The sequence below is a fragment of the Gopherus evgoodei genome, chromosome 2 (genome assembly GCF_007399415.2).
Source record: "Gopherus evgoodei ecotype Sinaloan lineage chromosome 2, rGopEvg1_v1.p, whole genome shotgun sequence".
Taxonomy (NCBI): Eukaryota; Metazoa; Chordata; order Testudines; family Testudinidae; genus Gopherus; species Gopherus evgoodei.
In genome coordinates this window covers 279,490,635-279,514,499 of record NC_044323.1, presented here as the reverse complement: position 1 = coordinate 279,514,499, position 23,865 = coordinate 279,490,635, and the positions used below count along the sequence as shown (strand labels likewise).

Here is a 23,865-nt window from a genome sequence, read left to right as displayed (position 1 = left end):
AATGCTCATGTGATCTAAAGAAGATGTTACAGGTGAAACTGTAGAGGGGAGAACAGCTGAGCAGAATTAAAGTGATCCTCTGACTAGTCCCTGGAGGACAACTAAATGCAGTCAAAACAATTATACATAAAATGATGTTCTAATAATTCTGTTAATGGAAGAAGTCAGCACCTAATTAAAAAAGCAACAACATTCAGCAAAGGACATAATCAAATTAAAAACTGATCTTACGTTCCTGAGGTCAACACAACTCCCACTGAAATCAGTGGAGTTTGCCTGCATCAGGGAGTGCAGGATTGGGTTTATAGAAATAGTTGTCTCTTTCTGGCGGAGGGTAATTAGTCCTGTCTTTTTAAAATGTTGTCTCTTCCTTGCCTGTAACAGTGAATATATTCATTAGTTGGAATAGACTTAGACTATTGTAAGGGGGAGGTAGCAGATGGCTAGACATGAAAACTCACTACAGTCACACTATCTAGCTTTGGGTGAGGTCCTCGCTGTTGACCAAAGTTTACAGCTGAACTGACCAATGCAGAAGGGAGGGTCAAGTAAGATGCCTGAGGTCATGGAGGCCCTGATTCAGCAGTCCATTCCTATTCAACATAACACTGAAACGTGCCTAAATCTAGTAACTTGAATGTGAGTTAAGCACCTGCTTGAGTGCTTTGCTGAATAGGATATATGCTTAAAGCATATGCTTACATAGTTTGGGGCTGTTGAAGTGAAAGGACTTTTGTGGGCTTGACTTGAGTAGGCTTTGGATCACACCCTTGCTCATTGTGGCCAAAATGAATCACTGAGCCTGTGTTTGAATGTAGTCAAAGGTCCTGTAGTTCTGAATTCTTTCTAACCACTGCTTCCTGAGTTGGACAACACTGAATTGTCTAGAGCATTGTTTAAACTGGTTTCTCTTTCACTCTTCCACTTCGCCTTTGCTACCAATAGCTTTCAGAACACAGTGGCATATCTGATGAGGAATTATCCTCCAGTGTAATAATAATCTGTCCCCCCCGTACCGCATTGTACTCAGCTCCATAAGCTAATCAAAGACTCAGCATAGTGTACAGGATGTTGCTCTATTTTATAATGGGGACAAAGTGCAATTAAATTAAAAGCTGCAGTTTCTCTTCTGACTTTCCTTTATCATTATTTTACAGTCCTGTCTGTAGTGCAGTTTCAACACCTGCCAATTTTTGTCTACTACTCTCCCCCATTACATACGAGCAGGCAGAAATGCAGAAGGCAGGCAGTGATGATATTGCAACAAAGAAGCTGTACTGTTGTAATATCAGCGTTCTCTCTGATCATGGGCCAACATCGTACCCACGGGTATCTCTTGACTTTCAAGAACTGTCTGCTAGCTGTGGATGTACTGTATTTTTTGTCCTAGGGCCTTGGCCACACCAGACTTCGGAACTGCCCTAATCTTTTATACAATCACTTGTACCAAATGAAATGACTGATGCAATCAGCATAGTCTGGTGGTTAGAGTATGAGAGTGGCAGTCAGGTGATCTGGGGTCTTTTCCCAATTTAGCCCTTGATTTGCTGGAGTAAATTGCTTAATTTCCCTGTGCCTCAATTTCTGCATCTGTCTTATGGAGATAACAGCCACTTTTTAAAAACAGTGTTTTGCTATCCTGAGGTGAGTGGCTACACACAGTGTCAAGTACTGATACTTTATTGGGGAAAACCCTACAGGCATTCTTGTAAGCATAGGACAATCTGACCTTGGCATTTTGTTTTGTCTCTATGTGTTGAAATTTACATAGTTGAGTCATGTTTGTTACAAGTGTTTATATTTCTGAAGAGACAAGGTTGGCGAGGTAATATCTGTTATACTGCAGGATTTGTACTTGCCGAAATTAAATGTGTAAAGCCTTAAAGGACAGTACAGTCCGAAGGCAACTACTTCAGTAGTCTCTCATGTGTTAGACACGGTGACTGGAGCAGAGAAATCTGAAAGTGGGAAAACATAACCTTAGTTTTATCTGTAGCAGAAAGGTGATATGAACTGCTCCCATATAACAAAGGATTGATGCAAAAGCAACTGCTGTCTTTTTCATTCTTAAGATTTTACAGTAAAAAAAATTCTCTTAATGAAAAAAACCTCTGGATATGGGGAAAAGCCTGCTTTCCACATTGAGACATGCAATGGAAAACTTAATGGGCCCCCTGGATAAACACTACTAGACAATGCACCAGATTGTGATTGCTGTGTACAAATGACAAAAGAGAACTTCCTTTTTTTTTTTAATTATTATTATTTCTGACTTTCTTCCTTAGGCTGCCATTAAAATTAAAAGTAATAGAAGGATTGTAACTGTTCATGGTGCCTTACTCCCTTGGGCTTGGGACTTATTTTAAAAATGTATACAAGTTAATTATTAGTTTTGGGGAACATTTTAGAGCAGATTAGTACAACCACAGACTCCTACATTGGAGTTGTGCTGTACAATAAAAACAAACTTGGAGATGTTCAGGTGTATGAAGCAGCTGACAGCAACAATTGCCACCTACAATTTATGTGATACTAACTGGCAAGCATGGTCCCGTCTTGGTCTCTGTTACTATTAGTCTAATAAGAAGCCGTTCAGAGGTATTTATACTAGAGGGGAACACTTGGAGTTAAGCTCTGAGGCAAAATAAATGGTATTCAAAGCTTTTTTTGTATGCGTTAGGGATTACTTTTTGAAAGTTTCTACTAATGTTGAGTAATTCAGTTGAGTACCCAGCTTGGGACACATGATTATTACAGCTTCTGAGAACAGCAAACTCCAGTGGAAGTACTATAATAAACCTTTCTATTGTTTCATTAGGGCTCTTCTGTCAGCTCTGCTTACAATGTCCTCAATAGCCCAAGTCCCCAACCCTCAGGCAAGGTTATGTGCTTGTATATGTGTTTAATGGGACAAACTATCTGCACTATGAGGATATGACAGGACCATTCAACCATGATATTGCATGCAACCCAAATGGAAAGCATGATTCAGTCTCTCCTTGAAATTGATGGCTTGGACATCAGTGGGAGTAGGACTGGCTCCTAAATATGAGGTTTTTAAAGGTTCTACAAGCTGTAGGATGAGACTGATCCATGAAAATCTGAGACTGACTTGCGCATTTAAGGATGGATGGTACCCATACCCCCTATCAGCCACCACTTTTATCAGCTGGTTTAGAGAGAAAATGTCATAGGAGGGCAGCAGAGAACGTTATGGGTTAAAGTCTTAGGTTCATCCAAACTGCATGGAGTTCAAATCAAATCCCTTGCACTTCCCTGATCTTGGTGCTATTCAGTGAATATCTTCCTTCTTGTGCTGTTTTTAGAACAGCCTGCCCTTGGCTCATACATAGGCTTTTAGTAGCCACAAGGACCAAAAACAAAGCTCAGGACCAGGATAGCCCAGGAGGCATGCTCAATTCTCCTTTTATCTAATTATGCCTATTGCGGCAGGCGGTTGGATTTTGTGGCATGGAAGCCCCCATGTTGGCTGTATGTCACTGGAGAATCACCCTTGCACTGGAGCAATCCTCCCTAGGCTGTTTGGACAGGTTTTGTGGTTGAAGTATGCCAAGCAGTGCACCATAAAGCGGCCACTCTGAGCCCAAAGATCCACTATAAATATATATTAAAGGTTTTAGTTTGCCCAACACTGAGTCCACGTATCCATGCACAGCACTAAGGGTGGGATCCATGAAGGGACTTAGGCATTGCAATGCTGACCATCATGGTGCTAACTTTTAGGGCCTCAGAAAGTCACAGGAACAATATTGCGATCCACAAAGCTTGAGTTCAGCACCTAAACTCTCTGTACTCTGAATGAGGACAGATGGGTGCCTTAGACTGCAATCCACAAAGCCAACATGCTAGTTGGGGACCTGCCTAACGTAGCCAATGGGAGATGTGTGTGCTAAGCCGTGCCCCTCTCAGATAGGCATTTACATCTGGGCTGCAGGGAGGCACCTAGCTCTGCTAGTGCTCCATGAACTGGGGGAAGATAGGTGCTTGTTTATCTGAGGTGCATGAGGGGCCTGAAACAAAACAGCTGGGGAGGGGCAAGGAGCTCCTCCTTTAGAACCTTTGACCTAGGAGGGTGCTCACACCCAAGATGTTGGAGACCCCCAGTTCAAGTCCCCTGCTTCTTCCAAGGAGGAAGAATTTGAATAGGGATCTGCCACCTCTCAGGTGATTACCTCTCCACTAGGCTATAGAATAGTCTCTCTCAATTTCTCCTCTTCAAGTTGTTCTGCTTTAATTAAACAATGACATATTTAAATGGGTCAGAGAAAGAGCCTGGAGACAGGGGGGCAGTCTTGCTGCATTTGTGTGAACTTGCCTGAGGGGCCCAATCCAGTAGGCATGCTCAGAGGCTGCCTATTAGATCAGGCCCCCGCATGTGACCTGAGCAGCCAAATCTTACCTGGTTTGTGAATCGCTTAGGTGGGAAATAGGTGCTCGGACACCTAACATGAGGCAGCAGTGAGCCTGCTCAGGCAGAACAGAGGCATCTAGAGTGAGGCTGCAGTGTAGGTACCCAGAGGCCAAAATAAACTTAGGTGCAGACTGAGGGTAGAGGCCTTCAAGTTTAGGTGACAGCCAAGCAGGAGTTTTGTGGCTTGCAGTGGTGCCTAAAAATGGGACTTAGGTGCCTAAGTACCTTTGTGGATCCCCCCGCCCTTAGTTCCTAACAATCTGTGAAGAAGCTTTGTATAGTCTATCAGAGTATGGATAGCAGCATGAGTGGACATATGCACTAGTCCTGCCAAAAGCAATGGTAATAATAAAGTGAGTACATGTCTATGATCTGAATCTCTGAGTTTTCTGTTCCTCACTCTCTTTACTAAAGTGGGGTTGAGGGGAACTCCATATTCATTACTATTCACAGTTCTAGCAATAAACATGAGTTCCTCTCTTTTGAAGAGGAACTAGCTGAACCAGTTAAGCTTCCTGGTGGCTACACTCCTCCTAGCTTTCAGTTTGGTTACTCCAAAACGGGTGGGCAAACTTTTTGGCCCGAGGGCCACATCTGAGTATGGAAATTGTATGGCAGGCCATGAATGCTCACAAAATTTGGGGATTGGGTTGCAGGAGAGGGTCAGGGGTGCAGGCTCCGTTCAGCGTTTACCTCAAGCAGCTTCCGGAAGCAGCAGCATTTCCCCCTTCTGGCTCCTATGCAGAGGCGCAGACCGGAGGCTCTGCACACTGCCCCATCCGCAGGTACTGCCCCCACTGCTCCCATTGGGAGCTGTGGGGGCAGTGTGCAGAGACCTCTGGCTGCCCCTACGCGTAGGAGGCGGAGAGGGGATATGTTGCTGCTTCCAGGAGCTGTGCAGAGACCTGGCATGCACAGAGTGGGGCAAGCCCTCAACCCTGCTCCCTGGCTGGAGCTCGGCAAGCCCCAGCCCCCGCTCTTCAGCTGGAACTCAAGGGCAGGATTAAAATGTCTGAAGGGCTCCCAGGCCATAGTTTGCCCACCTCTGCTCTAAAACAAATCACCTCTGCCCATAGTGTTTCTTTTCATCTTAATGTTGTGTTTATGAATACCCAAACCACTAAAACCTTAAAGCCAGCCACCTGCTTTCTCATTGCACTACACTTCTGTTCTTTTGCCCACCTGTCCTGATTTTTCATACAGTTCCTGAATCGCAGCACAGAAGCTAGCAGCCTTGAAATTATCATTGTTGAGACTCTTGACATTAAAGGCAGCTTGCCTATTCTATTGTGTGGCCACACACTGGAGAGCTAGTAATGCAGCAATGCCAAATTTAAATAATAAAAGAGTGTTTGGCTTCAGAAGATGCAGCCACTCTAAAGACCAGTTAAGGCCTCTTGGGAAACATTTTGAAAAAATGTTTTACTTGGACATCAGGGAAAAAAAAAAGATCTCTTCCCCTTTTGTGTGTGAATTCTTACTGAAGGCTGCTGCCCAGAAAACAGGATCTCTGTTTCGCTCATTTGCTCCTGCAGCTTAGCCAACATATAAAGTCTCTTAATCCACAGTTGTGACAACCTAACAATTTCCACAGTAACTGTGTCAAAAAAGGATGTTCATGACTCCAAACAAGGAACAATCAGAAAAGAGCAAGTGAACTCCTAGGAGACAAAGAACTGGTTTTCACGCAAATAGTATTAAAGGAGTGTTTGTGTGGCTATGAAGGTTTTTAAAAAGGCATTTAAGTTTTTAAAACAATTATAAAAAATCAAATAGTGCGTTTTTAAAAAGTCTACTCACGATGTGCTTTGTAATTAATTGCAAGTAGACAGGTTGGTCACTGTGGCAGCAATTCTGCAACAGTATGATGCCCTCCCTCCCCCCCCAACATGGGGCCCTGCCTGCACTGTGCTCATGGCAGAATTTAGGTCTTTTGTTCAGAGCTTGCAATCTGATTTATTTCGGAAGAAATCTGTGTGATGCACAACCTCATTTTAATGAAGAATTTCCGGCCAGGACCCCAGACAGCATGGAGAATGGCATTTTGAAGAGCAACATGGTGTCCTCCACACAGCATGACCCATGTTAGGTCATGCTGCATGAATGATACCATTTTGCTCTACAAAAGGGTGTCCTCCACACCCTGTGACCTTGAACACATGGTGTGTACGAGGTCACACGGGGTATAGCTTGCATGCACCATATATATGAAGACATGCTGTGCGGAGCTAAATGGCATCCTCTGCCCACTAGAGATTACCACAACCCACATCTGCTGACGGTGCAACTCCCAGTTTGGGAACTGCTGACCTAGGGCCATCAAAGGCAAAAGCTCTGCCTTTGGCTGACCTAGGCAGTGCCCAGGTGCCCCATAAAGGTAGGGTGACCAGAGAGCAAGTGTGAAAAATTGGGATGGGGGTGGGAGGGGTAAGAGGAGCCTATATAAAAAAGCCCCAAATATCAGGACCGTTCCTATAAAATCATAACATCTAGTCACCCTCCATCAATCAGCAAGGTTTATACAAGGTGCTGCCCAAGCAGGCACTAAACAGCACTACAGTAACATCTGTCAGGGCGCTTGGTGCTGGGCTGCTCCCCCCAGGGTCCTGCGGGAACGGGGAAGGTGGGCACTCTGCTGCCAAAGACTCCTTGCCCCTTTGAGCAAGTGTGGGACAAAGCTGGGGGCCTGCAGGCCCCATGAGAAACTCGCTGGGCGTGGTGGAAATCCTGCTACTTTCCTCAGCTGGAAGCAGGCGTTGGGATGGTTGAGCTGGGGTGATGGAGAAACCCCTCCTGGAAGAGGACCAGACCCCGTCCCCAGGACCTTCCACAGCCCCAAGCTGCCCCGCGGGCCTTCATGCCGGTAGTTTAGGGCGTGAGCCCAAGGCTAACAGGAGGCAGCCTGTGGGTTTCCTCTGCAGCCGAAAATGGTGGCGCTGTGCCTTTAAGAGGGAGAACTGGTCGCCGTACCCGCCCGCCTCACTTTCCAAACCAGTTCAGAGATCGAGATACGCAGAGTTTAGGCAGGTGCATGCGCATGCGCATGCGAAACGTGTAGGTCACCGGCGCGCAGGCGCAATCACCTGCTTGCTGCCCCCGGTACATCCGGGTCATTCGCACGCCTGCACGGTCTCCCTGGTGGTGGCAGCCTGTTCCCTGCGGCGGCCCGGTGCTGCCAAGAGCGGTCCGTCCCCTCCGCGGGGGCTTCGGCCGCAGCGCTGCCTCGAGCCGAGCGGGGAAAGGCGGCTCCGGGTCCTACCCACGCCCGCGCTGGGGCGGCTCGGTGAGTGTCAGGGGCGGGCGAGGCGGGGCGCAGCAGCCGGGGGCGGAGCGGGCGGCTCGGCTCGGCTCCCCCATCCCCTCCCGTCCTCAGTGACCCCGGCACCCGCCCCTCCCCCTCCAAGCGCCGCCACTCCTCCCGGGACCTGCGTCCTCCCCCCGCCTCCTTCCGCTCCGCGATGATCAACCCCCCCCAGCCTGTCTCCACTGACCCCTTTCGGTGCCCGTACCCATCATCTCTCTGACCTCCCCGCACTGACCCTCTCTGCTCCCCGCACGTCACCTCTCTGACCTCCCCTCACCTCACCCCCGCCCCCCACTGACCCTCTCCGCTCCCCGTACCCGTCACCTCTCTGACCTCCCCTCACCTCACCCCCGCCCCCCACTGACCCTCTCCGCTCCCCGTACCCGTCACCTCTCTGACCTCCCCTCACCTCACCCCCCGCCCCCCACTGACCCTCTCCGCTCCCCGTACCCGTCACCTCTCTGACCTCCCCGCGCTGACCCTCTCTGCTCTCCGTACCGTCACCTCTCTGACCTCCCCTCACCCCCCGCTCCCCACTGACCCTCTCCGCTCCCCGTACCCGTCACCTTTCTGACCTCCCCGCACTGACCCTCTCTGCTCCCCGTACCCGTCACCTCTGACCTCCTCCCACTGACCCTCTCTGCTCCCCGTACCCGTCACCTCTGACCTCCCCGCACTGACCCTCTCTGCTCCCCATACCGTCACCTCTCTGACCTCCCCTCAACCCCACCCCTACTGACCCTCTCTGCTCCTCATACCCGCTTCCCTCACTGACCTACTGTGACCCCGCTTCCTCATCTCAGCCCCACCGACCCCCTCTGCTCCTCCTACCTGTAACTTCTCTGACCTGCCCTCACCTCAGCCCCACCCCACTGACCCTCTCTGCTCCCCATACCTCCTTCCCTCACTGACCTCCCCTGATCCTGCTCCCTCGCCTCGCCTCAGCCCTGCTCCCACCCCCACTGACCCCCTCTGCTGCCCTGTACCTGTTACCTCTCTGATCTTCCCCAGCCCTGCTCACTCACCTCAGTCCTGCTCGTCCCCCACAGACCTTCTCTGCCCTGACCCCGCTCCCTCACCCCCTCTGCTCCCCATACCCACTTCTCTCACAGAGCTCCCCTGACTCTGCTCCCTCATCTCAGTCCCCCCACCAACCCCCTCTGCTCCCTGAACCCACCTCGCTCACTATCCTCCCCGATCTCAGCTCTACTCCCTTCCCCCCTTCACTGGCTCCTTGCCTCAGCCGCCCCACCCCCTCCACTTGGCCTCAGCCCTGCCTATTTCTGTTGATGTCCTGCTCCCTGAGCCCAAGCTGGCTCTTCCCTGCCATACATACACACACTGATTTTCCCCTCCATCTTCTTAATGGCCCCATCCTTTCATTCCTTTTCAATGCCCTCCTGCTGTTTCCCAGGTCATCTCCCTGCTGACCAGGATCCCCCACTCTCCTTATTCTCGCTAACCATGCATGCACTTTCTATCACCCCCCACTCAAACACACCTGCCTTTCATCCTAAATCAATTGTGCTCCTTCTTATTCCTTAAATGCTCCACTGACTCTATTTATTGCCTCACTCTGCTGGCTCCACTAACAATTATTCTAAGTTGGTTACCCTCCACTTTTTCCTTCTGCCTCTCCACACTGACCCTAGTTCCCCTCCCTCAGCTTCTTTTTTCCTCTTTCCAGCCAACTCTCATCAGTTACATCTTCCCTGACTGTCTTCTTGGCCAGTTCTTCCATCACATGCTACTCTTTAATCCCATGTTCAAACCTCCTAGTCATCTATCTTCTCTCTCTGCCGATCTTCTACCTATTGCCCAGGGCCTGATTCCTAGCATCTGCTGCCTTGCTCTCAGTCAAACACTGGTGACCAAATCCCATCACTTCTCACTGTACTCCAGTTCTTTCATCCCTTCCTGTTATGCTTTCTCTTTACTGAGTAGTCTATCAAAGTTTTTAATCCTTCCATTCATTTCCTCCCTTCCCCACACATTGATCCAACTCTCCCCTTGAACTTGGCTTCTTTCTTTTCCTTCCTATCATTCTTCTCACACCCTCAGCCATATCTTCATCACTTTCTCACTCTACTGGCTTCCAGGCTCATCACTGTCTTCATCATCATATATAGTCCACCTGGATTCTCTCTCCTCCACTGCCTGCTTTATTTCCATATATGCCCTGGAGGCACTTAATTGTGACACTTAGAGGAGGCAATAGGGGTGTGTAATTGTTCATCCCTTCTATTTTTTTTTTAAATCAGTATTTTGACTGCAAGAAACTGCAGTAGTCACATGCTGATCTATGATTACTTTGCCTCTGGAATGCAGTGGTTCTCCGCATTCCCCCTCCCGCAAGGTCTCCGTGGGTACTGGGCACCCCTCCCCTGAGAGGGCTGTATGCATGGGACATGAATCAATGAAGAGGGGCTCAGCAAAAAAAGAATGTGGAAACCTCTGCATTAGTTTGTATAAATTGTCATGTATAAAACATCTTCCAGGATGAGTGTACCCTGGATCTATCCATTCCCAGAGGATTTAATCATCTTTCCCTTCCAAATATCAGACATTGGCAAATTTCCCCACTCATATAAGTGGACACATCTCCACTGATGTTAATAGAGTTGTATCTACTTGTGCCAGGAGTTAGTGACCTAACCTCATTTTCTATTTAATTTAAATGGCCTTCTCTTGAACCCATTTGCATTTGGGGCACTGTAATCATGCCACAGAATCCAAGATACATAGATCATGTCAGAATTTGTAGTAGTTGAAGAATAGTAGAAGTGTTTGCTGTTGACCTCTTTCTGCAGGCTAAACTTGTTGAAGGTACATCTAGCTTCTCTAAAAAGCTAAGACTAAAATATGCAATGGTTTATCTAGAATACGTAACTCGTGAATTTATGGTAGTATTGGTAATATCTTGAAGTTTAGACAGCATAATAAAATGTTATCTATAGTAGTAGGTGATTGATGGGGCTATAATTCCATGTAGGGTTCAGGTGAATTCCTAAACCATGAAAGGAAAATAATAATTTATTAAAAAAAATTTTTTTTGAATGGAACTGATGATAAAATGCAGTTCACAGGTCACTAATTTCCTCTTGCTTGATTTAAGAATGTGGGAGAAATGTAATTCAGAGCCTCGGTTTGTCACTTTGCAGTTGAATCACTGCTCATGAAAATACTAAGTGACTTTTTTGACATCTAAAATATTTGTATGTAGACTGCTGCTGTGAAGATTCTTGGTATTTTTCTTCCTTTGCATTTTCTATGCAACTTCATCAGCATCCTAGACCTTGATGGCAGTTTGACATATGTCAGTTTTTTTGCTGTAATGATGAAGTCTCATTGTTCATTTACACCATTTTTAGTGCCTCTGATGGAATGTGCTATATAAGTGCAAAGTATTGTTGTTCTCAGGTGTGCAATGATCCTCCCCCTATTACACAGGAAAATAATTTTGTGACTTCAGTCATGGTATATTCTCACCTAGATTACATTTAACTCCATACTCTCTCCTATTATAAATTAAACCTGCTGACTCCTTACGCATCACTGTCTCTTTACACAGTACTGGAAAATTGTTGAATTGTTCATGCTCTTACTACTTCAGAGCACTTTAGAAACACTAGTGAACTAAGACTTTTTACGTACCAGTATTTGGGACAGCACTATCCCCATTTTATGAATTGGGGAAGAAAGATTAAATAGTTATCTACAGTCACATAGTAAATTATTGGCAGGGCTAGAACTTGAATCAAAATATCCTCCTGGTTGTGTGCTCTTCCTGGTAAATTGCTCTTTACTGAAGTGCACAGATTTAAGAGGTTTTTCAGTGTTCCCCTTTCTTTAGTATCTTTACCAGGAATGATTCCAGAGCGCTTTACAGATACTGTTACTTCATCACTAAAATACATCCACTTTTGGGATGGCATACAATACTATTCCATACCAATAACGTGTTTAATAGGAAAGTGAAAAACTTTTTATCTAAGTCAGACTATAAGATGGTGGTGTAAGTAAGCAGAAAGCTGTTAGTAAGGTGGTATTCTTATCATTAAATGCATTTGTATTAAAAAGTGCTCAGAAGCTCTAATTGGATCAAGAACCCATTGTACTTGGGGCTGTGCACTTGTAAGAAATGGTCTCTGTCCCAAAAGCTTTCCTGCTCTAAAATTTTCTGTGTTGTCTTTAACTATAGTGGACCATTGTGTGACTATGCCATCCAAATAAATCATAGTAAAGCAAGTTAAAAATACTGTAGGGAAAATATGTAGATAGTTTTGATACAACAGCAAATACCCTGAACAAAGTTCCTAGTCCTCACTCACAGGGCATACTGGGTATTGGTATTGTAAAGATACAGAGAAGCAGGGAATATTCCTATTGAGCACTAATGAATTATTGAGCAATACAGTGATAGAAATTGACTCTGCCATTTAGGAGATAGTGTTTAGAGGGACACTAGTGGTGGTTCTAGTTACTTGGAGGACAATAAACATGAATTATTTTAATTATTTATTGGCGGTCTTTATCTAGCAAATACTTCTCTTGGGCAAATGAAGTATTCTCCATCACAGCTGAAAAACTTGCTATAATCTTCACCTACACCTTCACTACTTTTTGCTTGCACTATTGCTCCTTCTGCTTTGGGCTCAGCAAAGGTTTCCAGTCTCCAGCATATGCAGAAATTTTCTCTTCACTTTCTCATGCATTCTAAGTAGCATGACCAAATCAATCCTAGCATTAGCTTCATGAAATTCAATTTAATTTCAGGGCCCATTTTAAACTTCCCCTATTATACTCTCTCACACTCAAGAACTGAGACTGGTAGCCAAATACAAGTTTTTGGCAGTATTTTGTTTGTGTCCATAGAGTGTGTGTGTGTGTGTATTTCTTATTTTAAGACCCTACATAAAAAAGAAACTGCCAGATGACACTTTGTCACTGTTGAGCGTACAAAACATATGGAACATCACCCGTGCCCACCTCCCTCCCCAAACTGAGACAGGAAGTATATTCTTGTACTCTGAGTATGCTCACTCAGCAAGTTCTTATGTATTCACCCATGACAAATAATTTTCAAATACTGGACAATGAAAGACATTAACAGATTATAAACCAAACATACACCAAATGCAATACAAGAGCTACACCAAGAAGTCAAGGATTGCTGCAGATGCAATGGACACAGAAGCCATTAGTCAGAAGCTAGAACTGTGAGTGGATCCTTTAGATCCCACTAAGCACTCGGAGACAAGAGTAAACATTGTTTTTAGAGTGGCACCACCATCAGTTGGGTGAAGCACAGTTGACACATAACAAATGCAAGAATTTGAACATAGCTAGCCCACCTGGTTCTGTAATACAATACCAAGGATGATAGATACACTGGCAGTGATAAAAAAAAGCACGTAATGGTTGGTCCAACACAGGTATTTGACACCAGCCTTATCTGTTCAAGACTGATAGGCATACAGGCAAATTCGCAAAAGGGTCACATCAAGGATATCTTGTCACATGAGCTGGCTTCTTGTACCAATGTCCATGTTCATTGACTGTGGTTACGTGAGGATTGCTAAGGCCAAGTCTAAGCTAAAGAAGTAGCTGCAGATGGAGGTGTCAACTAGACGTACTTCAAAAGATGTCATGGGCACAGTCACTGAAGTTCCACAATTCTTTGGGTATTATACTGGCCAGCAAGTGATATCATCAAGGACTTTGACAAGGTTCAGAGTCTACGTTGAACGCAAGCTAGCAGCAGGTGATATAGACTGTCTTCTACAGGTACAAAGGTGTCAGCGCAAAGACTGTTACAAGATCTAGCAGAACTACAGAAGCAAGCAGAATGCGTCAGTTGAGTACAAGTACACAGCTGCCTCTGCAGAATGCTACACTTGCTCCTCCAGACATTTTAAAGTTAATCAAGTGCTCCTGTGAGAGCAGTGCACCTTTTTAAATGTATGAGAGGTGGCAGTAACAATGCCAAACTGCCATGTGCTATGTTCTGTGCATGCCAAGGAAGTATGGTATATTGCAATATCTGGCAAAATCAGTTCTAGCATTTACAGATGAAAATGGGGGTGCATGTAGTGACCTGTATTACACATAATAGGATACTAAACTGTGGTTTGATTGAGGGAGACTACTAGAAGTCATTTATAATTATTCCAAAATGAAGTATTTAGTTAAAATTATAATTATAATTCTGTTTGAAAAAAATGTATTTAGTTTGGGTATTTTTCACATTAGAGAAAACTTCTGCTTCGATTTTGTATGCCCCTAGATAATGCAAACTGTTACTGATTGTTTGCGCTCCCAGTGTGGCAAGTGTTTCAAAATGCTCAGCAGTGATAGTGTCATCAGGCAGATTCTTAAAATGTATAGTCTTGAGAGATGGACTCCAGAGAAAACTTGTACAGACCCCAAAGCAAGGTTGAGTGACTTCCGGATTTATTTCTGGAGCTTCTGCCATCTGGAGCAGCCACCTGCATATCTATCTGTCTGTCTCAACTCAATCTAATTTCAAGTCTCATTTGAATAACATAAAGATACTCTTCCTTATGCAACTTTATTTTGTATCGTGCTTGTCATATAGATTGCAACCCAAGTAGATTACAGACTTAAGTATTACTTAGTCCTTTCATGCTCTATCAACTTGAATATAGTCAATTTTAACATTGCTCAACTAATGTTTATAGGTATTACACCTTCCCTTCTGTGAGACAATTTTTATGGCTTGTCACATTTTCCTGTATTTAATAATCTATTTCTTTCCCCTGTTACATGAAAGACCCATGTTGACTCCTTTTCCCATTTGCTTGAGGTCGAAGGTGCCCACAATTTTTTTGCCAGTTCTTCCAGTCCATGGCACAGGTTCCTAGGTCTTTTTATATTTTTTTTCCTACAAACTTCTCTTGACACAGTCTTTCCATTGAATCTTTGGTCTTTCATGTCCCTTTTTGCTGTCCTGTCCTCCTTCCCTGTCTTATCACATGTTCACACCACCTCAGCATGTGCTCTCCAGCCTGTCACTGAGAGTCCCAAGTTCATCTTCCTCTTAATTTCTTCTATGTGCACTGTCTGCCATCCATTTGCCTGCCATTTGTCTCAGGATATTATTTTCTACTACCTGTATCTTCTTTTCTTCCATCTTTGTAAGTCCCACTGTTTCCAAACCATAGAAACCCAGAAAAATGTTTTATCCTAAATTCCTCAGCATTTCCTCAACATGGGAGATCCTGTAAATGAATTCCATTGGCATACCTTAAGTGACTCCGAAAGTCAGCTGTGAGACTCCTGCAGTTCCGTATAGAGCTGTCTGCCAGTTGTCAGAGTCCTCTTTTTGCTGATATACTTGAGGATTGAGTTGCATGAACTGTCAACGTGAAGGATTTTTTCTGATATGTGCTACACAGAAATAAATGAGCGATTCCTGAAAGCTGCAGTAGAGCAGCAGCTGACTCGATGAAAGGGCTTGGGGTTTTTTGTGTGAAGTAGGTTGATTAAGCAAAGATGTGATTTTGAACATTAAGAAAAATGACAAAGTGGATTTGCAGTCATGCCTAGCATCCTTCAGGTCTCTTGGTTCTTCCTCTGCCCACATTTACAGTAGGTCCCTGGCTTACAGAATCTTTTCAGGAAAGAGGGGCTGTAGGCTTTCTTACTATTGGTCAAGGGAGGCATTCCCTGTCTCTTAACCTGTGCTGAGATACAAACCTAATGTTGTTATTTCTGGAACTATTGACAGTGATTTCTGCATCAAATACCATTAGTTCTAATTGTCTATCCACAGACCTGTGTAGGTTTATAGTGGGAAGATTGTTTTTGTGACTTTTAAAGGCTAAAATGCATTTTTAAATAAACTTATTTTTAAGAAATTAGCTTCCACTTTCATGTCCATTAGGGGATATTTCCCACTCCCTACACTGAATTGACTTTTCAAACCCTGGTCTAGAGTTTGGAGTTTTATTCTAGAGTCTTTATACCTCCTTGCATGTATAACAAATTGGCCTTTTTTTGTGTCTAAGGGAGCAACAATAGGCTAAAATTCCATCTACTTTAATTTGTTGCATTTTAACTCAATGTCTCTCTAAATGTAGGTAACTGAGGTTAATTGGAAGGCACCATAAGCACATGTAGTACTTATCCATTTATCTTAGCCTTGTATTACGATGAGGTGTGAATAGCTATGGAAATGTACGCACAATTGGCCATTGAAGGATTACCAAAATCAGAGTTTAAAATAAAATAAAATTTAATCTGTCACTTTACTGTATTCATTCAAAATATAGCAAGCCTTGGAAATGCTACGGCAGCATATATGGCGTTATAAAATGTGCATTAAACTTGTATAGCACTTTAGAACCTTGTGAGATATATTCTCCACCTGGAAGAAATAAAATGTTACAGTTAAAGGTTTACCTAACTATCATCTGTTAGTAATTGTTGCCTATCATTATGACTTAAGTTACACAGTATGTAGCTGAATCGTAAGTTAGAGTTTGACACACAAGTTTTTTAAAAGAAAAACATTCTTGTTTCAAATTTACATAGTAAACCAAGGTTGCTGTGTATTTGACAAAAGCATTTCCTATGTTTAAATATACAGTATGTCTGAGTCTTTACTTACTTTGCTAAAATCAATATGGAGAGCCTGTTGTGTGGTATTTGTGTGATTCTACCTTTTAAAAATGATCAGTATTTTTACATCACTGTTGAATAAATGGTTGAATGAATTGCTTTGTGTTCTGTTAGCAGTGGTGCAATAAAGGTAAATTAATGTGGGCCAGTAGAAGTCTCCTGGCTGAGTGTCAGTGAAAGTTTTTTGCAGTATCTTTTATAGTCTAGAAAATAAATGATGGTTTTATTGGGAGCTTTATTTTTTTTTAAGGTTTTAATTTTTTTGACAATAATGACATTAGTCCTAAGCAATTAAGTTGTCAGTTGTTTAATCATAGTGGCTTTTTGATAAATGTGGATCATAAAAGTATACTGTTTTGGGATTTATTATAGGAAGGTCTGGTAGTACCATCAGTTATTAATGTTGCCTAACAGTTCCCATAATAAGACCTTGTTTTCAATTGCTTAAAACTTTGCCAAACCCTGTTTGAGCTGAAATTTTTCATGCCTGGTGTCTGTGTCAGGCTGAATTTTCAGGAAAAATTCATCCAAAACACTTAGGCTGTTTCTGAGAATGAGATAAATAAATAAATAAATAAATAAAATGTGGTGATTTTTTTTCCTCTGAAATGCTCTGTGTTCCCATGTTTTGCATCTGGGACTTGAAATCTACAGAGCTTTATTGACAGAAGTGACTTTCGTCGACAAAACAGTGGAAGTGGACGCACTGAAATGCTCTGCCTGCCGATGTAACTTCCCTGGTATGATAACATAATAAAACTACCCCAATAAGAGGCATAGGGCTTATAACAGTGTAGTTAGGATGCCCCAATGTCTTTGTAGAAACTGTGTTCCTTACATTGGCTGTGGTTCTTGTTAATTTCACAGAGAAGCCATGAAATTGACAAGAAAGCCTGGCAGCTAGAACCCAGCTGCCCCGCTCCACTGGTGAACAAGGAGACTGGACCCTGCTCCTGGCTGGAAGTCAGGTCCAGAAGCCTGGGGCGGCTTCCTCCATGCTGCTAGCAGGGACCGAGGAGGTGCGGGGAGGGGAGCCTGTGGGGCAGCTGGGCTCCTGGCAGGTAGCTGCCAGCAGAACTGAGAGAGTGAACTCTCAGCTCCCCACACTGCCCCTCTTAGGTCGGTGGAAGCAGTTCTAGTGAGGACGCGCACCACCGACCCGAAGAGGGCAGTGTGGACATCAGCCACTGCAGTAGTTAATGTGGTGTCTGTAAGTCGACTTAACATAGGTTGACTTATCTTTTTAGTGTAGACATAGCTTTAGAAGAGGGTTTGGGGTGCTTTTTATCAGGAATGTGCTTTTAGCCCTTTACATGAAAATCCACCCTTACTTGGTCAGGTTATAAGCCTTTGACAAATTATAGTTCATATATAGAATATCAGGGTTGGAAGGGACCTCAGGAAGTCATCTAGTCCAACCCGCTGCTCAAAGCAGGACCAATCCCCAGACAGATTTTTGCCCCAGACCCCTAAATGGCCCCCTCAAGGATTGAACTCTCAACCCTGGGTTTATCAGGCCAATGCTCAAACCACTGAGCCATCCCTCTTCCCATAGAGACTTCTTAAATTTTTAGCTGTTAAAATCTCCAAAAATTTAATACTCACTGGTGATCCTCAAGCCTCAACCAGCTCCTACACATGACCAGACTGCACATCATCCCCACTGAGCATGCTTTCTCCAGCCCAGGACTACAGGCGTGAAACTGGACTTTTGTAATGGCTGCTCACAGCTGCTTCAGGCTGAGATGGTCCTGTTGGTATCCAGGAAGTGGGCTAAGGGACCTCCCTTCAGCCTAAGGGGAGGATCTGCAGGTCCGTGATACCAAATAATTGCTGGGGACAACTAATGAGATTACAGGAACGGACGTGAAGTCAAAGGGCTAAATGAAGGGAACCAGACAGGGACACCATGCAGAGAATCCCAGGCAGCGCCCACTGCTCCTCAAAGGTGTCAAGGAAGCCAGCAGACGCCGCCCAGAGGAATTCTACCCAGATGCGTGAACAGATGGAGGAGCGTAAATAGGCCACACGGTCCCAGGAAACTCCGTTGGTTAACCTTTTCTCCCTGGTTTTGAAGATGGCCATTTTGGCGAGGGCTAGGAGGAGGTTGACAGGGAGGTCACGCGACTTCGTGGGGCCACGGATGGAGAGTGCATAGATGAACAGGTGAGGGGGGAAAGTGCAACCAAAAATGTAATAATATATCCAAGAGGAGCTGGAATAGTGGCTGCAACCTGGTGCACTCCAGGTATGGGTGGTGTTTGGCACTGGAACTAAGAACAGAGACCCTATCTCTTCAGTGCTCTATGTTCTGAATGTCTTCTCACCTCTCGCCGCCTTAAGCATCCAGGCAGTGTGAAATGTGAAGGGGAAATAAGCCATACCAGAAGGAAAAGGAGTAGATTGATTGGGCCAAGGTTTGGTGGGGATGCGGATAGGACTGGGTGGGGAGGTGAGGTGGGGATTGGGAAGCAGGGTTAGGGGTAGGCTGGAACTGGTTACGCAAGGTGATTGGCACCGGGGAAGAGATGGGGCGCCAGTTGGTTGGATAGGGGGCAAACTGCAATTGAATAGGGGGCCTGGGGCGATTGGGATTGGGTGGGCAAGGAGAATGTGACTAGGATGAGAAGCTTGAGTAGCACAGACTGGAAAGGCAAGAAGAATGGAACAGGTTGGAGAAGACTCATCAGAAAAGGTCAGGCTTGCAGGGGAACAGGCAGAGTCTATGCCCATTAGAGAACACTCCTGTCTAGATCTTGGAATTGAGCCCAAAATTCCTGAGTCCGCAGGGGATGATCACCTGCTACTGCTATCAGTTATTCTAGTAGTTCAAGTGGCAGAGGTCTGTGTGATGAATCCAAAGGTTCCAACCCTGCTGATGAGCCATATGAGTGTCAGTAGGATGTGATGTGATGGAATTTCTGTTTTGTTCCCCTCCATCTCCCACCCCCCAGGTATTTTTAAACTAGGAAATTGCAATCTTAATATTATTTCAGCTTGGCTTTTTTGTATGTAAATCAAGCTCAGTGAGCCTCTGCTTGGCTCTCTCCTACATTCTTCATTTCTGGGTCCTCTTGTTTTTGTATAAGTAACTCCAGTGTCTTCTGTTGCTGTCCTATTGTTCCTTACTCAGAATCATTTGGGTGAAATTGATGTGACTATTAACAATTTCACTTCTGGTCACAGGATTCTGAACAATACATGAAACTGACCTGGATCTGTTGCATTCTGCTGCAGAGCTATGAGCAGTGACAGGGAAGGCTTATGTTCCGTTCATTTTTGGAAGGTTATCTTTGTAACCTTACAGGCTAAAACAAATTGGTTGTATAAAAGATTAAATGCTGCAGAAACTGGCTTACACCCTCACAGTTTCCAGTGAAAGCTTCCTAAACACTGCTAGTGAATGGTTTTAAAAGCAATTTAAAGATAACACTATCCTATTGGAGAAATAGGATGGTAATAGTAAATTGTGGTTTTGCCCTGAAGAATTTACCTCTGTGCTGGGTCTCTTAGCACAGCTGGTTACTGATATCTGACACTGGATATGTGGCAGACGAAGTTAAGTATCATATATTTTTTTTTCAAATTAAGGTGCGTCCTATAAAAAGCAGTATGGTTAGAAAAATATAAACAATTCAGTATGAGAGCCACAAGTTCTAGTTTCCGGTCTTAACGTTCTAGGGTTTTTATGGGTTATGTGCTGTGTCAGTTCTTCATATCTTTATCTCAGTGGGTGGATTTATGTGGTTTTTAAATCTCTTTAGTGCAAGTGAGGGATTGTAATGACATGTTTATAGAGGAACATAAAAAGCAACATGTTGAAACATAGATAGTTCTGGGTGAGTCAGGCATGAAATGACATTGTTCACTCTTGATGCTACCATACTCATGATTTTAAAAAGCAAATCAAAACAAACTAATCTCGTTTCCACATAATCATAGGAGAATGAAAGTATGAAATAAAGCTGCAGGGTATGGCATTCTTCTTGTCAATCTAATAACATAAAGTTGCTCTTCTATGTATAGAACTCCCACAAGAAAGAATGTACATGTGTCAATTGAGGACAGAAAGAACTAAATAAAATAATTACTACTTCTCAGACAATAATTTGAGCTCCTATGTAAAGCATGTGGATAAAATGTTAAATTTCCTGGATGTTTGTTAAAACCATTGGTAACCAATGCACCCCATTTCTTCCCTTCTCTACAAATTTGTATGACTTAATGGTACTCCAGAAAAAGGGGGTTGCTGAAAAGGTAAGATTTTTGCTCTCGTCATGTAGTTGTGATACCTCTGTGAGGGCAGTAGTCCTGGCACTCTGGAAGAGGCATGTGTGTAAAATACTCTTTACATTGCTGAAACTATGACACTTACACTAAGTTTGCATTTGGTTCATTTTTATCACCTTAAATTTCATGTTTGCTGCTTTTGCAGTATTGACAAAATGGTTTGCATATTGTTTTCCATTTTGTTCTGTTTATATATGTGTAAATTCTCAAAAAGGGGAACTAAAAAAGCCTCCTGTGTAACTTAAAACAATTTAGTTTCAACAATCCTGAAAGGGCTTATAGTTTTAACTTAGAACATGTTAAGTGTTCAATATTAAAATTCTTTAATTTGCAAAAGCACTTTTCTTAGTTTGATCCAAAGCTTCCTTCAAATGGGAAGCACTAGCTTTAATGATCAGAGGAACCGTTTGTTTCCAGATTCCAAAATCAAGCTTTCCTAAAAATAAAGCATTTACTTTAGTCCTGTTAGATAGCTTAGTGACTGAATATAGCTCACTTTGCAGTTTTAATAACGTCGCTTTTATCAATGAACACACAATTATGGCTTAGCAATTCAATGTATTGTAAGACAATGATGGCCTTAAATACCACCATCAAAAATTGAATTAAATTATCCTTGACACTGTTATTGACAAAACACTATATAGAGCAGTGGTCCCCAACCTTTTCGTCTAGTGGGCGCCGGACGAAGGACCGTGGCGGTGGTCGAGCATCTGCCAAAATGCCGCCGAATTTCTGTGGCATTTCGGTGGCGACGCCTCTCGATGATGTTGCTTGTCGGTGGCAAGCAACGTCATTGAGAGGCGTCGCCGCCGAAATGCCGCAGAAATTCTGCGGCATTTCGGCGGGTACTCGACCAGTGGCCAGGACATGCTGCACTGTGTTGGGGACCCTTGATATAGAGGAAAGGTGATTAGATTTTTCTCATCACTAAATGTAGCAGAGGTAAGCAATTATATTAACTGAATGTTGGGCTTATTGTTTAATTCCTTTCTATTAAACATAGCTGACTTTGCAACTTTCTTGTTCCTCATGGTGTTTCACATATTTCTTAACCTTTTTAGTCTTACTCAGTTTTCTAAAGTGTTAGAAATGTTTTTATTTTCAGTTAAGAGCTTTCTTCTTCTCTAGCTGAGAAATCTGCTTTCCCTCCCTTTCTCCAGTAATTCATAAGCACTGATTATCTTTTTTCCTTGCACTCTCTTTGACTTCAGAGGGGCATCTAGTGAAAGTGGCTTTTTTTTTTTTAAAAGTCATCTAGTCATTTCCTATCATGTTTTTCCTCCTTAAAATTTTCGCTAATTCCCACTTCACTAATTACCAATGTTACCTACACAAAATTCTCTTACACACATTCTAGGGCATCCACCTTTGCTCTTCTGTGGGCTCAAGGTATAAGGCACCAAACTTTACCCTAAATTTGTTACCCGCACACTCTAGGATTCCCAGTCTCTACCTAGTTCCTAGGCTCAAGGCACACACTCTAGGACACCCCAGATCTACCTGCTTCCTAGAGTTTGTTGTAACCTGGTTGATTTAGGCACCCCATCCATTCCCAGTTCCTAGGGCTCTGGAGGACAGGCACCATATTCCTAGGGCTCAGGGCCACCCATATTCAATTCCTAGGGCTCGGGGCTTAATCTTTTGCTTGTTTTTCAGGTCTTTTACCAGTGAAAGAGCCTTATGCAGTAATATCCTTAACCTCTATTTATCAACGATCACCAAAACAGGATGCACACACTAAGCATACAATGCTCTCCACTCCCAATAAGGCAGGTGAACTTTTCTTGATAGCCTGTTAGGATTAGGTCATCAGGGGACTCCAGCTTCTGCAGGGTGTGATTGGCAGGGTGTCGAGATCTGATAGCTCTGATCTTGGGGCTGTGTCCTTAAGTTGGTTCCAAAAACCTTCCTTTTGGACCCTAGTTTATAGAGTGAAACTTGAGTTTTGCTTAGCTGTATTTAACCAATCATTTAACTAAAATATTACTGAACTATTTTTCAACCAATCCTAACACATTGTAAAACAGTTATTTAACCAGTTGTACTCAACCACCATAGTTGATTTCCACCTAGCAAAATTAGTTATGCGACAGAAACATCAAAGAACCAGACAGAGACCATACAGATAAACTCGGGGTAGGCAACCTATCGCACATATGCCAAAGGCAGCATGCGAGCAGATTTTCAGTTCCACTCACACTGCCCACGTCCTGGCAACCGGTCTGGGGGTCTCTGCATTTTAATTTAATTTTAAATGAAGCTTCATAAACATTTTAAAAACCTTATTTACTTAACATACAATAGCTTAGATCGACTTATAGAAAGACACCTCCCGAGAATGTTAAAATATATTGCTGGCATGCAAAACCTTATATAAGAATGAATAACTGAAGACTGGGCACAACACTTCTGAAAGGTTGCCGACCCCTGAGATAAACAATAGAGAAGTAGGGACCATAAAGGCAAAACAATAGAAGTATAGATTTTACTGTCACAACTTTAACCATCTAAAGATATGTTTGTTTATGTGGCCGTGGTGAGTACTGTTAGGCAGGATCACCTTCTTAATAGCCCAATATTACATTGTTTTAATGTAATTTAGATGGAATGTGAGGATGCGACTTTCTGCTTCGTGGCTCATGACTGCTGCCCTCCTAATGTGGCTGCAGAAAAAAGCCTCAGACCTTACAGTATGGGTACAGGAAAAGGCCTCATCCTTACACCAAGACTATGATCTCTCTATCAGCATATGGGTTTTCATTTCAGAAGTCTGTCAACGTGAAGCTGTATTCCACCAATGACAATATAATCTACCTTCACTATTGATCTACCATCACAGACCCGGTAACCACGCCAAACACAGCAAGAAATCTGTTGTCTACAGACAGGCCCAGAGATACCACAGAATATGCTCAGAGGAGAAAGTCCAGGATATACACCTTAATGTACTTAAAACCACCTTCACCAAAAAGGAAGCTCCACCAGAGATGTAGATTGCATCGTGGAACGAGCTACCCAAATACCCAAGAGAACTTGCTTCAATATAGGGGGCGGGAACCCTCTGTCCACACAACCCCTAGTTGTCACCTATCACTCCACAATGGAATCATATAGGCTATCATTAAACAGTTACAACTCATTCTCAGTGGGAACCCCATCCTCAAAGAAATCTTTCCTGAACCCCTTCTTCTGG

At 43.7% G+C, this 23,865-nt stretch overlaps 1 protein-coding gene across 5 annotated transcripts in view; it reads left to right on the top strand.

The window, feature by feature from the left end:
• The window catches only part of FAM49B (family with sequence similarity 49 member B), a 148,803-nt gene that overhangs the window by 16,049 nt on the left and 108,889 nt on the right, over positions 1 to 23,865 (top strand). For 2 of the 5 annotated variants that reach the window (XM_030553830.1, XM_030553828.1), the window contains exon 1: positions 7,528 to 7,715. The exons of 2 other annotated variants lie outside the window; for them this stretch is intronic. The gene's annotated coding sequence lies outside the window, so the exon portion shown is untranslated. Of the gene's footprint in view, positions 1 to 7,527; positions 7,716 to 23,865 lie in introns of those variants that run through there. One more of the 5 variants, XM_030553825.1, reaches the window with a different exon arrangement.